Source organism: Triticum aestivum, chromosome 3A (genome assembly GCF_018294505.1).
Source record: "Triticum aestivum cultivar Chinese Spring chromosome 3A, IWGSC CS RefSeq v2.1, whole genome shotgun sequence".
NCBI classification, from domain to species: Eukaryota; Viridiplantae; Streptophyta; class Magnoliopsida; order Poales; family Poaceae; genus Triticum; species Triticum aestivum.
Window position 1 is genome coordinate 635,678,932 of NC_057800.1, and position 15,408 is coordinate 635,694,339.

Sequence of the window (15,408 nt, forward strand, 5' to 3'; positions counted from 1 at the left end):
GAAGAATGTATTAAAATGTTTGGAACTAAATATTTGAATGATGAGCATGATTGCAATGTTGTTAGTATGAATTCCTTGAATATCCATGATGCTAATGATATGCAAAGCTACAAGCTTGGGGATGCTATGTTTGATGAATATGATATTTTTAGTCCACCAAGTTTTGATGAGAATATTTATTATGATGAAAGCATGCCCCCTATTTATGATGATTATATTGATGAAAGTGGTTTTGGAGAGGTCGTGACTTTATTTAGTGATGAATCCACTATTTCGGAAGAGGTTCCAATTGATTATGAGAACAAAGTTGCTATCCATGATGATTATTGTGATGACATGTATGCTATAAAGAACAATGATAACCATGAAATTTGTCATCATGATTTTAATTTTCAATTGGATTATGCCTCACATGATATTTATTTTGTTGAGTTTGCTCCCACTACTATTCATGAGAAGAAATTTGCTTATGTGGAGAGTAGTAAAATTTCTATGCTTGTGCATCATGAAAATAATACTTTATGTGATGGTTATATTGTTGAATTCATTCATGATGCTACTGAAGTTTATTATGAGAGAGGAATATATGCTTGTAGGAATTGCAATAATATCAAGTTTCCTCTCTATGTGCTTAAAGTTTTAAAGTTATGCTCGTTTTGCCTTCCTATGCTAGTTGATTATTGTTCCCATAAGTTGTTTGCTCACAAAATTCCTATGCATAGGAAGTGGGTTAGACTTAAATGTGCTAGTCATCTTCTTCATGATGCTCTCTTTATGTTTCAATTCTTATCTTTTATGTGAGCATCATTGAAATCATCATACCTAGCTAGGGGCGTTAAACGATAGCGCTTGTTGGGAGGCAACCCAATTTTATTTTTGTTCTTTGCTTTTTGTTCCTGTTTAGTAATAAATAATCTATCTAGCCTCTGGTTAGATGTGGTTTTATGTTTTTGTTAGTGTTTGTGCCAAGTAGAGCCTTTAGGATCTTCTTGGGTGATTGTTGTTTGATCTTGCTGATAAAAACAAAAAGTATGTGCTCATGAAAATAATTATTATTTTTTACCAGAGAGCGATAAAATACCAATTCCAACTGCAGTAGATCAATATACTTTTTATCCTGGTCTTCTTAATTTTCAGAATTTTTGGAGTTACAGAAGTATTCGTAACCTCCAGATTTCTACAGACTGTTCTGTTTTTGACAGATTCTGTTTTCTATGTGTTGTTTGCTTATTTTGATGAATCTATGAGTAGTATCAGAGGGTATGAACCATAGAGAAGTTGGAATACAGTAGATATTACACCAATATGAATTTAAAATGAGTTCACAACAGTACCAAAATTGGTGATTTATTTTCTTATACTAACGGAGCTTACGAGTTTTCTGTTGAGTTTTGTGTTGTGAAGTTTTCAAGTTTTGGGTAAAGATTCGATGGACTATGGAATAAGGAGTGGCAAGAGCCTAAGCTTGGGGATGCCCAAGGCACCCCAAGGTAATATTCAAGTACAACCAAGAACCTAAGCTTGGGGATGCCCCGGATGGCATACCCTCTTTCGTCTTCGTTCATCGGTAACTTTACTTGAGGCTGTATTTTTATTCACCACATGATATGTATTTTGCTTGGAGCGTCATTTTATTTTATTTTGTTTTGCTTGATGTTTGAACAATATCCCAAGATCTGAAATTCTTAAATGTTAGAGAGTCTTCACATAGTTACATAATTATTCAACTACTCATTGATCTTCACTTATATCTTTCGAAGTAGTTTGTCATTTGCTCTAGTGCTTCACTTATATCTTTTTAGAGCACGATGGTGGTTTTATTTTGAAGAAATAGATGAACTCTCATGCTTCACTTATATTATTTTGAGAGTCTTTTAGAATAGCATGGTAATTTGCTTTGGTTATGAATTTAGTCCTAATATGATGGGCATCCAAGAGGGATATAATAAAAACTTTCATATAAAGTGCGTTGAATACTATGAGAAGTTTGATTGCTTGATGATTGTTTTGAGACATGAGGATGGTGATATTAGACTCATGCTAGTAATTTGCAAGTCCCGTAGCATGCACGTATGGTAACCATTGTGTAACAAATTTGAAGCATGAGGTATTTCTTTGATTGTCTACCTTATGAGTGGCGGTCGGGGACGAGCGATGGTCTTTTCCTACCAATCTATCCCCCTAGGAGCATGCGCGTAGTACTTGGTTTTTGATGACTTGTAGATTTTTGCAATAAGTATGTGAGTTCTTTATGACTAATGTTGAGTCCATGGATTATACGCACTCTCACCCTTCCACCATCGCTAGCCTCTCTAGTACCGTGCAACTTTCGCCGGTACCATAAACTCACCATTTACCTTCCTCAAAACAGCCACCATACCTACCTATTATGGCATTTCCATAGCCATTCCGAGATATATTTCCATGCAACTTTCCACCGTTCCATTTATTATGACACGCTCCATCATTGTCATATTGCCTTGCATGATCATGTAGTTGACATCGTATTTGTGGCAAAGCCACCATTCATAATTTTTCATACATGTCACTCTTGATTCATTGCACATCCCGGTACACCGCCAAAGGCATTCATATAGAGTCATATTTTGTTCTAAGTATGGAGTTGTAATTCTTGAGTTGTAAGTAAATAAAAGTGTGATGATCTTCATTATTAGAGCATTGTCCCATGTGAGGAAAAAAAGAGAATGGCCAAAAAAAGAGAAGTCCCAAAAAACAAAAAAATGAGAGAAAAAGAGAGAAGGGGCAGCTACTATCCTTTTACCACACTTGTGCTTCAAAGTAGCACCATGATCTTCATGATAGAGAGTCTCCTATATTGTCACTTTCATATACTAGTGGGAATTTTTGATTATAGAACTTGGCTTGTATATTCCAACGATGGGCTTCCTCAAATGCCCTAGGTCTTGATGAGCAAGCATGTTGGATGCACACCCACTTAGTTTCTTTTTAAGATTTCATACATTTATAGCTCTAGTGCATCCGTTGCATGGCAATCCCTACTCACTCACATTGCTATCTATTGATGGGCATCTCCATAGCCTATTGATACGCCTAGTTGATGTGAGACCATCTTCCTCCTTTTTGTCTTCTCCACAACCACCACTCCATTCCACCCATAGTGCTATGTCCATGGCTCATGCTCATGTATTGCGTGAAAGTTGAAAAAGTTTGAGATTACTAAAGTATGAAACAATTGCTTGGCTTGTCATCGGGGTTGTGCATGATTTGAGTATTTTGTGTAATGAAGATGGAGCATGACCAAACTATATGATTTTGTAGGGATGAGCTTTCTTTGGCCATGTTATTTTGAGAGGACATAATTACTTTGTTAGTATGCTTGAAGTATTATTGTTTTTATGTCAATATTAAACTTTTGTCTTGAATCTTTCGGATCTGAACATTCATGCCACAATAAAGAAAATTACATTGATAAATATGTTAGGTAGCATTGCACATCAAAAATTCTGTTTTTATCATATACCTACTCGAGGACGAGCATGAATTAAGCTTGGGGATGCTTGATACGTCTCCAATGTATCTATAATTTTTTATTGTTTTATGCTATTATATTATCTATCTAGGATGTTTTATATGCATTTATATCCTATTTTATATGATTTTGGGACTAACCTATTAACCTAGAGCCCAGTGCCAGTGCCAGTTTCTATTTTTTTCCTTGTTTTTGAGTTTTACAGAAAAGGAATACCAAACGGAGTTCAATTGACGTGCCAATTTTTGATGATTTTTTATGGACCAAAAGAAGCCCCCAGAGTAAAAGAGTTGGGCGAGAAGAGTCCCGAGCCATCCACGAGTGTGGAGGGCGCGCCCTACTGTCGTGGATCTAAGACTGATAGTAGAATGGGGGGTAGGTATGAGGAGGCAAGATCCTAGCTATGGAGTAGTTGTACACACGAGTTTATGAGTTCAGGCCCTTCTCGGAGGAAGTAACAGCCCTACGTCTCTGTGCCCTGAGGCGGTCGACTGGATTATATGCGTGTGTGAGTTTACAAAAGATGCGAACCCCTGTCCTGGAGGAGGGGGTGGCTTATATAGAGTGCGCTAGGACCCCAGCTCCCCTCCGTTATGCGGGGTTCAATGTACATAAAGAAGGAGCGTTACAGGTAATGTCTGTATTAAAGTGCTATAAATGACAGTTAAGTCTATGAGTAAACGCCTGACCGTTGCTGTGTAGAGTGACTTTAGATCTTCTGTTTGTCGAGTAATTTCTGTGACGGTCGAGTGACATTGATTCTTCCGAGTAGAATGTCTCTGGTCAAGTGGATGATGGTACCCTTTGAATGCTTCTGGCTTTAGGGTGATGTCCTTGGGGAGGGCATCTAGGTCAGGCCTATGACCCTACCCTAGGTGCATAGCTTCATCATTAGCCCCCGAATGGTTCGAGGCTTGAGTGGAGAAGGAGTCGAGAATTCCTCTGATTCAATTTTTGTGCTCCGGGAGTGACTTATTGCGACCAAGCGAACAACCATGATGATCTCAACTCCTTTTCAGTCGCCTTGATCCATTCTTGAATCCGCCGACTGAACTTTACTGTGATGTCTTGAGTACTGATACGGAGAAGATATTCCGTCTGACAGATTGCCTTGTTGCGCACGAATATTATGGGATCTGGATTTGGGGAAGCGCACGGGATGGGGGAGGCCGCAGTAATCGGAAGGGATTAGGTGAGGCCGCCTCGATCACCGTGCCACCTTTTTTGCCATGTACCTCGCGCGCGACTGTTGCGGGATTTGATTGGGTCGTCCGGACCCACAGGTCAGCCACTCGGAAGCGGCCCCATATAAGGCGTTGGGCCGGGGTTTTCTTTGAACAGTGCGTCTTCGTTCTTCTCTTTCCCTCTCAGTTTTCTCCGCTGCATCTGCTCCTGCTCCAGCGCCGCTGCCCCAATCGAGTTCTGCTTGCCGCGATGGGGAAGGAGAAGCCGGTGGCATTGGAGCGCACAAAGAAGGCGATGGCGAAGGCTAAGGGGAAGAAGTCCGGCTGGGGCGGATCTTCCTCGAGGTCCGGCCTGCCGCCGGGCTGGATCCAGGGCGACTGGATTCGCTCGACGATCCGTCAGGACGACATCGACGACCTCATCGAGGGGGGACTGATCCCCCATGAATCGGCGTGACTCCCGGGGAACGAGACCAAGCCGCAGCCACAAGAGGGTGAGCGCGTTCTCCTCGCTACTCACGTCGACCGCGGGTTTTCCTTGCCTCCCCACCCTTTCTTTCGAGGTTTCTTGAACTTCTTTGGGGCACAACTCCACCACTTTACCCCGAACACCATCGTGTATCTTGCTGCTTTTGTGTCCATGTGTGAGAGCTTCCTAGGCTGTCGGCCACACTGGGGCCTCTTCAAACACATATTCACGTGCCGTTCTCAGTCGGTCAAGAAGGCCAACCCGAGTGACGAGATGACGTAAGTGATTCAGATGTGCGGGGGTCTTGGGATTTAGATGAGGAGTAAAAGTACTATCCCAGCCATGATCCTTCCTGAGTCGGTCCGAGTGGCAGTTGGCCTGGTTCTACTTTAAGGACCAGCCGACTCCAGGTCAGTCGACTGGACTTCCCCCCTTTTGCATGGCCCGAGTGGAGAAGCCCTCTTCTTTGAAAGTGACCCCAGAGGAGAAGGCACAAGTGAAAGTGCTGGTTGAGCGAGTAGTTCAGCTTGTCCGTGATGGGGTAACCGGTATGGATCTGTTGGAGGTCTTCCTCAGGCGACACATCCAACCACTTCAAGCTCGTGACCATCCGATGTGGATGTATTCGGGCACCGACGACACCACTCGGATCCATCCAGAGGAAGTCGACGATGCTACGTTGGAAGGGTGGCTGAAGGGTATTACTGGCAACAAAGACAACCCCAGGGGATCCCGGAGGATTCCTCCACTCTACAACTCGTACGAAACCGATAAGGTATGACTCCACATGGTCGAGTGTCTTCTTGATTTATCAAGTAGCTGTTTTGCTGTCATCCGACTGACTCCTATCTTGGTTGTTGTCTTCCAGGCCCTGACTGAGATGTACTCGATGCCCAACGGGGAGCAGGAGCAGGACCCAGAGGGAGAAGCGAGTGGAGGTGAAAGCGGCGAGTGGCACTCTGACGATGAAGAGGACGAGGATAGCAACGACCCGAGTGATGAAGAAGAGGTCGACTCTCCTCCTCGTAGGTAAAGACGATCCAAGCTTTCTCACGTTCCAGCAAGCACCCGCGGCAAAGCGACCGCGCAAACTGGGCAGTCATTGAAGCGCCCTCGGACGTCTTCTCCAGCGCCGACTGAAAAGGCGTCGAAGCAACCGAAAGCTACATCGTCCAAACTGCCAAAGGCCTTGCCGAAGATCAAAGTGCCCATCCCCATTGCTTCCGGGTATTAGTTGGGCTTGATTTCTTGTTTTAGTATGAATTCGGATTTGAGTCGATTCATTTCGTCAGACATGACCAACTGAATTCTGAAATTTGTAGTGTTGCTACCTATGGGACTTCCACCCGCCAGTATGAAGACGAGGACATGGAAGATGCGGTCACCTCCAACCCGGGTACAATCCTCATGATCTTGTTCTCGATTGTATGGTCGATTAAACTGGTGACTCATCTGGGGTCGGCTGATTTCTTTGCAGCCCCTCCCAGTGTCATTGAGCTTCCGGATGATGACGAGGACGTGCCGCTGAGGCCCCGGAAGAAGAAGGCAATAGCTAGCAAGACATCCTAGTCGGAGCCGGCGGCGGAGTGGGTAGTTCAACGGCTCAAAGATGCGAGTAAGGTTTCTGTAACCTTTGCTGACCCAGTGTCGAGTGCGCATCCTGCATCGTCGACTACTCCAAAGCTTGTTTCAACCATCCAACTTCATGCCTCAGATCTCCAAGTCATTGCGTCTACACCATCCGTCCCCTTCTTTGCCACTCATCATGTTCCAGAAAGCCAGTCAGACGCCGCTGCAGAGGCTATTCGTCAGGCTGGCATAATGATGGGGCGGGTGAAGGCGGTGCACGAAAACAGTCAGGCTGCTTATGACGCCAGCGCGGCTCTTTGAGCCAATGTCCAGGTAAATTAACTTCCGACTGAACTTGTTCTTTTAGGATATGCTACCCGAATATTTTCCTTCACGCAATCTTTCATTGTCTTGCACTTCGAGATTGTACACCCACTGGGTGCAGTCGAGTGGAATCCGAGCCAGTAGGGGCCCGCCAAGTGCACCCATTGGGTGTAGTTCCCAAGACCGCAGTCGACTGCTGGCAGTCGGTTGGGGTCTGAGCACTTCCTTTCTTTACTCGGCCTGGGCAGACCGGCCGAGTGGAATCTGAACCAGTGGGGGCACGCTAAGTGCACCCATTGGGTGTAGTCCCCGAGATAGCAGTCGACTGCTGGCAGTCGGTTGGGGTCTGAGTACTTCTTCCTCTCCCTTCTCTTTTTTGTACTCGGTCTGGGCGGACCAGCCGAGTGGAATCCAAACCAGTGGGGCCACGCTAAGTGCACCCACTGGGTGTAGTCCCCGAGACCGCAGTCGACTGCTAGAAGTCGGTTGGGGTCTGAGTAGTCTTGAAGTTTTATTCACTCGGAAGTAGATAATCTTTGATCTTGTCGATGGATATGTCTTTTAGTCATTGTAGAAATCTTGTTCGCTTATCTCCAAGTTTGCCGAATTTGAGGAAAAGCAAAGGCAACTCAACCTTGACCCGGAGTTGGCTCAACAGAACTTGAAGAAGGCTCAAGATGAAGTTGCTGGTACGGAAGGTAACGGCATGTCGACTGCTTATCTTGACCATCCTTCAAGTTATCTCTTCATTCTTCTGTTTGATCTAAATGTGTATTTTGCAGAGAAAATGAGGCTGACCCTGGAGAAGAAGGACTTGGACCTTGCAGCTGCGCAGAAGGAGGCTCAGGAGAAGACTGCCCTTACTGACCAAAAACTGGCTTCGGTCGGAGCGCTGGAGGAAGAAATCAACAAGCTGAAGTCGTCTCTCACTGAATCCAATCGAGAGGCGACTCATCTAAAAAAAGATAAAGTGGCTCTGAACAACCAGCTGGAAAGCATGACTCGCAGGAAGAATGATTTGGAGGCTTATCTGAAAGCTCTCGCCAAGAAACTCTTTCTTATGCTCGAAGGTATCCCTTTTTTACCCGACTGTTTTACTGTTTGCAAGTTAGACCTGACCAGTCGACTCATTAACTCCTTGACTCTGCAGAATTCTGCCAAAACTTTGAAAAGGAGACTGGACGGATCGAGACGGGCTTGGACCCTATCCTTTCTCCAGTCGGCGACGAGGCTGCCATGAATGTGCTTCGACTGGAATCCCGCGTCGCCAGTGTTACAAGTTATCTTGCTCGTCTGAAGGTTACAATTTCACGCATCGACTCATCGCTCTGTCCAAGGGCAACGCTTCAGAATGATCTCGAGTCTCTGATGGCTCGACTCAATGAGGTCCCTGGTCGAGTGCTGGAATGGAAGAAGTCCTTTGCCCGATGCCGTGCTGACGTGGCTCTGTCACTGGTCAGGGTCCACTGCAGAGAAGCTCGAGAAGAGAAGCTGGCGGCGATCAAGGTCGCCAACACAAAAAGGCACGACTTCTAGTCCTTCATGGAGACTTTGATTGCTGCTACCACTCGTATCGCTGACGGGATTGATTTGGATGAGTTTGTCGAGCCTGCAAGTCCTCCTGCCGAGTGAACAAACTTGATACTTAAACTTGCTTTAAATTTGCCTCGGAATGCCGAGTGGTTTTTGTAACCGTTAAACTCCTTCGGGCCTGACGCCCGAGTACTTTTATCTTCGTCCTGAGACTCTTGAGACTTTATCTGATCTTGGTTTATCTTCTGCATGTGCTTGTGTTTGCCTTCGAGTGGAACTTATTCTTCACTCGGAATATTCTTTGAGATGCAACTCTGAGGGAGATATCCCAGTCGACCTGCGCCTCATCGTCCTTGCGGATAGGGATGGAGCGCACATTGTACTTGTGGCGCAGCTCTGAGGATAGGTTTGCAGTCGACCTGCACCTCGTCGTCCTTGCGGATAGGGATGGAGCGCACATTGTACTTGTGGCGCAACTCTGAGGAGATGTTTGCAGTCGACCTGCACCTCGTCGTCCTTGCAGATAGGGATGGAGCGCACATTTTACTTGTGGTGCAGCTCTGAGGAGAGGTTTGCAGTCGACCTGCACCTCGTCGTCCTTGTGGATAGGGATGGAGCGCACATTGTACTTGTGGCGCAGCTTCGTGGAGAGGATTGCAGTCGACCTGCACCTCGTCATCCTTGCGGATAGGGATGGAGCGCACATTGTACTTGTAGCGCAGTCCCGTGGAGAGGATTGCAGTCAACTTGCACTTCGTCAACCTTGCGGATAGGGATGGTTTTTCAACTTAGGCGAGTACTAGACTGTAGCTAAGCCCCCGGGTGTGAGGTTTGCTCATCACTTGGTAGGATTTTTGAAACTTAGGCGAGCACTGGGTTGCAGCTAAGCCCCCGAGTGTGAGGTTAGCTCATCACTCGGTAGGATTTTTGAAACTTAGGCGAGCACTGGGCTGCAGCTAAGCTCCCGAGTGTGAGGTTCGCTCATCACTCGGTAGGATTTTTGAAACTTAGGCGAGCATTGGGCTGCAGCTAAGCCTCCGAGTGTGAGGTTTGCTCATCACTCGGTAGGATTTTTGAAACTTAGGCGAGCATTGGGCTGCAGCTAAGCCCTCGAGTGTGAGGTTTGCTCACCACTCGGTAGGATTTTTTAAACTTACGCGAGTACTGGACTGCAGCTAAGCCCCCGAGTGAGAGACTTTCTCATCACTTGGTAGGATTTTTTCAACTTAGGCAAGCACTGGACTGCAGCTAAGCCCCCGAGTGAGAGGCTTGCTCACCACTCGGTAGGATTTTTTCAACTTAGGCGAGTACCAGACTGTAGCTAAGCCCCCGAGTGAGAGACTTGCTCATCACTCGGTAGGATTTTTGAAACTTAGGCGAGCATTGGGCTACAGCTAAGCCCCCGAGTGTGAGGTTTGCTCATCACTCGGTAGGATTTTTTCAACTTAGGCGAGTACTGGACTGCAGCTAAGCCCCCGAGTGAGACACTTGCTCGTCACTTGGTAGGATTTTTTCAACTTAGGCGAGCACTGGACTGCAACTAAGCCCCCGAGTGAGAGGCTTGCTCACCACTCGGTAGGATTTTTTCAACTTAGGCGAGTACTGGACTGCAGCTAAGCCCCGAGTGAGAGACTTGCTCATCACTCGGTAGGATTTTTTCAACTTAGGCGCGTACTGGACTGCAGCTAAGCCCCCGAGTGAGAGGCTTGCTCATCACTCGGTAGGATTTTTTCAACTTAGGCGAGTACTAGACTGCAGCTAAGCCCCCGGGTGTGAGGTTTGCTCATCACTCGGTAGGATTTTTGAAACTTAGACGAGCACTGGGCTGCAGCTAAGCCACCCACCGGGGGATTTCGTCAGCAATCGGCAATCATTTTAGAGGACTGTAAAAAACTCTTGTCTTTGATAAACAAACTACAAAGGTGCTTTTTATTACATCCCAGTAGACTGAGTGCTTAAGTATAAAAGGGGCGAAGCAGCTCTGCATTCCAAGCTTGCAGGTCGTCTTTCTTGTGCTCGACGTTGTAGAGGTGGTACGCTCCATTGTGGAGCACTCTGGTGACAATGAAGGGGCCTTCCTAGGAAGGGGCAAGCTTGTGAGGTTTCTACTGGTCCACTCGGAGAACCAAGTCTCCCTCTTGAAATGCTCGACCCCTCACGTTTCTGGCATGGAATCGATGCAGGTCTTGCTGATAGATGGTTGATCAGATCAAGGCCATCTCTCTTTCTTCTTCTAGGAGATCGACTGCATCTTGCCATGCCTGTTCTGCTTCTTCTTCTGAGAAAAGCTCGACTCGGGGTGCATTGTGGAGCAAGTCACTCGGAAGTACAACTTCGACTCCATAAACCAAGAAAAAGGGAGTTCTGGCAGTCGATCGATTGAGAGTTGTCCTCAATCCCCACAATACCGATGGAAGTTCATAGACCCAAGCTCCTGCTACGTGTTTGAGGTCACACATCAGTCGGGGTTTCAGTCCTTGGAGAATCAATCCATTTGCTCTTTCAGCTTGCCCATTCGACTGGGGGTGGGCGACTGAAGCATAGTCGATTCGAGTACCTTGGGAAGCACAGAAAGTTCTGAACTCATCAGAATCGAAGTTTGACCCGTTGTCAGTGATGATGCTATGTGGAACACCATATCTGAATGTTAACTCTCTGATGAAGCTGATAGTAGTACTGGCTTCAAGGTTCTTGATAGGCTTGGCCTCAATCCACTTGGTGAACTTGTCGACTGCTACAAGCACATGAGTGAATCCACTCCTACCAGTCCTCACAGGTCCAACCATGTCCAATCCCCAAACAGCAAAGGGCCAAATGAGTGGAATGGTCTTCAGGGCCGACGCAGGCTTGTGAGACATGTTGGAGTAAAACTGGCAACCTTCACATTTGTCGACTATTTCTTTTGCCATATCATTTGCCCGTGGCCAGTAAAATCCGCCTCGGTATGCTTTGGCCACAATGGTCCGAGAGGACGCATGGTGACCATAGGTCCCCGAGTGGATGTCATTGAGGATCACTTGACCTTTTCAGGTGTTATGCATTTCTGGAAAACTCCAGTCACACTTTCTTTGAACAACTGTCCTCTTATCACAGTAAAGGCTTTAGATCAACAGATGATCTCTCGAGCCTCTTCTTCATCCTCTGGGAGTTCCTTTCTAAGAATGTACGCAATATATGGTACTGTCCAATCGGGGGTGATGACCAAAACCTCCATAATCAAATCGACCACGGCTGGAACCTCGATTTCAGTCGGATCGGTGAAACTCTTCGGCTGCGGGGGCTCTTCAGTGAAGGGATCTTCTTGAACTGAAGGTGTATGAATATGCTCCAGGAACACATTGCTGGGAATAGCTTCCCTCTTGGAGCCTATCTTTGCTAGATCATCGGCTGCTTGATTTTTCAGTCGAGGGATGTGATGGAGCTCTAACCCCTCAAACCTCTTTTCTAACTTTCTCACTGCATTGCAATAACCAGTCATAGCTGGGCTTCTGACGTCCCACTCCTTCATCACCTGATTGACCACTAAATCTGAGTCTCCATATACCATGAGGCGACGGACGCTGAGTGAAATGGCCATAAGCAACCTGTACAGAAGTGCCTCATATTCAGCTTCATTGTTGGAGGAGTCAAAGTGAATCTGGAGAACATAGTTGAGTTTGTCACCACGGGGATACCAACACCACCCTAGCACCGGAACCATTCAGCATCTTGGATCCATCGAAGAACATGGTCCAATGCTCCGAGCGAATTTGGGCCAGAAGTTGCTGTTCGATCCACTCGGCGAGGAAATCAGCTATTGCTTGGGACTTGATAGCTTTCTTTGGCTCAAATTTGATGTCCAGGGGAAGGAGTTCAATCGCCCACTTTGCCACTCGACCAGTTGCATCTCTGTTGTTTAGAAAGTCTGATAATGGAGCATCGCTGACGACTGTAATGCAATGATCAGAGAAATAGTGTGCAACCTTCTTCGTGGTCATGTAAATCCCATAAACAAGCTTCTGATAATGTGGATATCTTTGCTTTGACGGAGTCAGAACTTCAGAAACATAATATACTAGGCACTGAACTTTATAGGCTTTTCCTTCTTCCTCCCGCTCGACCGTGAGTACTGTACTGACAACTTGTCCAGTGGATGCAATATAAAGCAGTAAAGGCTCTTTGCTGATTGGTGCAGCAAGCACCGACTGGGTGGAAAGCAGGGCTTTGAGCTCTGCTTACGCTGCATCAGCTTCGGGAGTCCACTCGAACTTATCAGACTTCTTCATCAGTTAGTAAAGAGGCAATGCCTTTTCACCGAGGCGAGAAAGGAATCGACTCAAGGCATCCAAACAACCAGTAAGTTTCTAGACATCGTGCACACGCACAGGGCGTTTCATCCTAAGTATAGCACCAACTTTCTCTGGGTTAGCATCGATCCCTCGTTCAGAAATGAGGAAACCGAGTAACTTTCCACCAGGAACTCCGAATGTGCACTTTGATGGATTAAGCTTGATATCATATCTTCTGAGATTGGCAAAGGTTTCAGCAAGGTCAGCCAGCAGGTCGGAACCTTTACGTGACTTGACCACAATGTCATCCATGTATGCTTCCACATTCCGACTGATTTGAGTGAGGAGACACTTCTGGATCATCCTCATGAATGTGGCTCCGGCGTTATTCAAGCCGAATGGCATGGTGACATAACAGAAGCATCCGAATGGAGTGATGAAAGTCGTTTTTATCTCATCGGGTCCATACAGTCAGATCTGATGGTACCCGGAATAGGCGTCCAAAAAAGATAAACGCTCACACCCTGCAGTTGAGTCAACGATTTGATCGATGAGGGGGAGAGGAAAATGATCATTCAGGCAGGCCCGATTGATATGCTTGAAGTCAATGCACATGCGAAGTGAATCGTCCTTCTTGGGGACCATGACAACATTGGCGAGCCACTCGGAGTGGTAAATCTCTCGGATGAACTCAGCTGCCAGGAGCCGAGCCACTTCCTCGCTAATTGCTTTTCTCTTCTGTACGGCGGACCGTTGGAGATGTTCCTTGACTAGTTTTACTTTTGGGTCGACTCGCAAACGATGCTCAGCCAGACCCCTGGGTACACCCGGCATGTCAGAAGGTTTCCATCCAAAGATGTCCCAGTTCTCACGGAGGAACTGGATGAGCGCTTCTACCTATTAGTTGTCGAGTGTTGTTGAGATATGGGTCGGAGCAGCATTGGGATCGGTCGGGTGAATAAGAATCGACTTCGTTTCACCGGACGACTGAAATGCAGAATCTGTGGCATGCTTCTTGGCTCGCAGCAAATCACTCGGATCTGCATTTTTATGATATTCTTGCAGTTCTACTACTGCCATTTGTGCATCGGCAATTTTTGAGCCCTTTTGGAAGCACTCTTCTGCCTTCTTCCGATTACCAGTGACAGTGATTACTCCTCTAGGACCAGACATCTTTAATTTGAGATACACGTAACATGGCCGACCCATAAAATGTGCATAAGCGGGCCTACCCAGAATAACATGGTAAGCACTCTTGAAATCCACTACCTCAAATGTCAACTTTTCCTTGCGGTAATTCTTGGAATCACCGAAAACCACATCAAGGGTGATCTGGCCGAGTGACTGAGCCTTCTTGCCAGGTATAACGCTGTGGAAACTCATGTTGCTTTCACTAAGCTTGGACATCGGAATGCTCATTCCCTTCAAGGTTTCAGCATAAAGGATATTCAGGCCACTACCACCATCCATCAGCTAGGATCTTGCCTCCTCATACCTACCCCCATTCTACTATCAGTCTTAGATCCATGACACCTACCCCCTGGGCGCGCCCCCCTATCTCATGGACGACTTGGGGACCCCCCTGACTTGTTCCCGACGACAAAAATTCCTATAAATACAGAAACCTCCAGAAAATAACCTAGATCGGGAGTTACGCCACCACAAGCCTCTGTAGCCACCAAAAACCAATTGGGACCCTGTTCTGGCACCCTGCCGGAGGGGGGATCCATCGCCGGTGGCCATCTTCATCATCCCGGCGCTCTCCATGACGAGGAGGGACTAGTTCACCCTCGGGGCTGAGGGTATATACCAGTAGTTATGTGTTTGATCTCTCTCTCTAGTTTTCTTGATATGGCACGATCTTGATGTACCGCGAGCTTTGCTACTATAGTTGGATCTTATGATGTTTCTCCCCCTCTACCTTCTTGTAATGGATTGAGTTTTCCCTTTGAAGTTATCTTATCGGATTGAGTCTTTAAGGATTTGAGAACACTTGATGTATGTCTTGCGTGGGATACCCGTGGTGATAATGGGATATTCTATTGATTCACTTGATGTATGTTTTGGTGATCAACTTGTGGGTTCCGTGACCTTGCACTACAAAAAAAATAGACTTCCGTGATGATATGTGTTTGTCACAGTAGGTCGCCTTTTTGTCATGCATGTACATCCATGACAAATTTATGACAGAATCAAGATAGTCATATCTGTGTTGTCGTAGAAGTGTTCCATGACATTACAAAAATTATCATCACGGAAGTGTCCACTTCCATGACGATAAATCACGTGTCACAGAAGTGCTTTTGTAAAGGGTGACCGACACGTGGCGTCCACTGTAACGGAACACCGTTAAGCTATCGGGTCGGGTTTTGGATCCGATAACCCGTTAACAACCCCGACCAATGGGAAATTTCCACGTGTAAAATTCTTATTGGCTGGACGAAACACGTGTCAGCTCGTCAGTGGGTCAGATAGGCGCCTATGATATGTCAACATGTGGCACGGCCCAACAAGTTTAAATGGGCCGGCCCAACTGAAGGCCCACAAGAT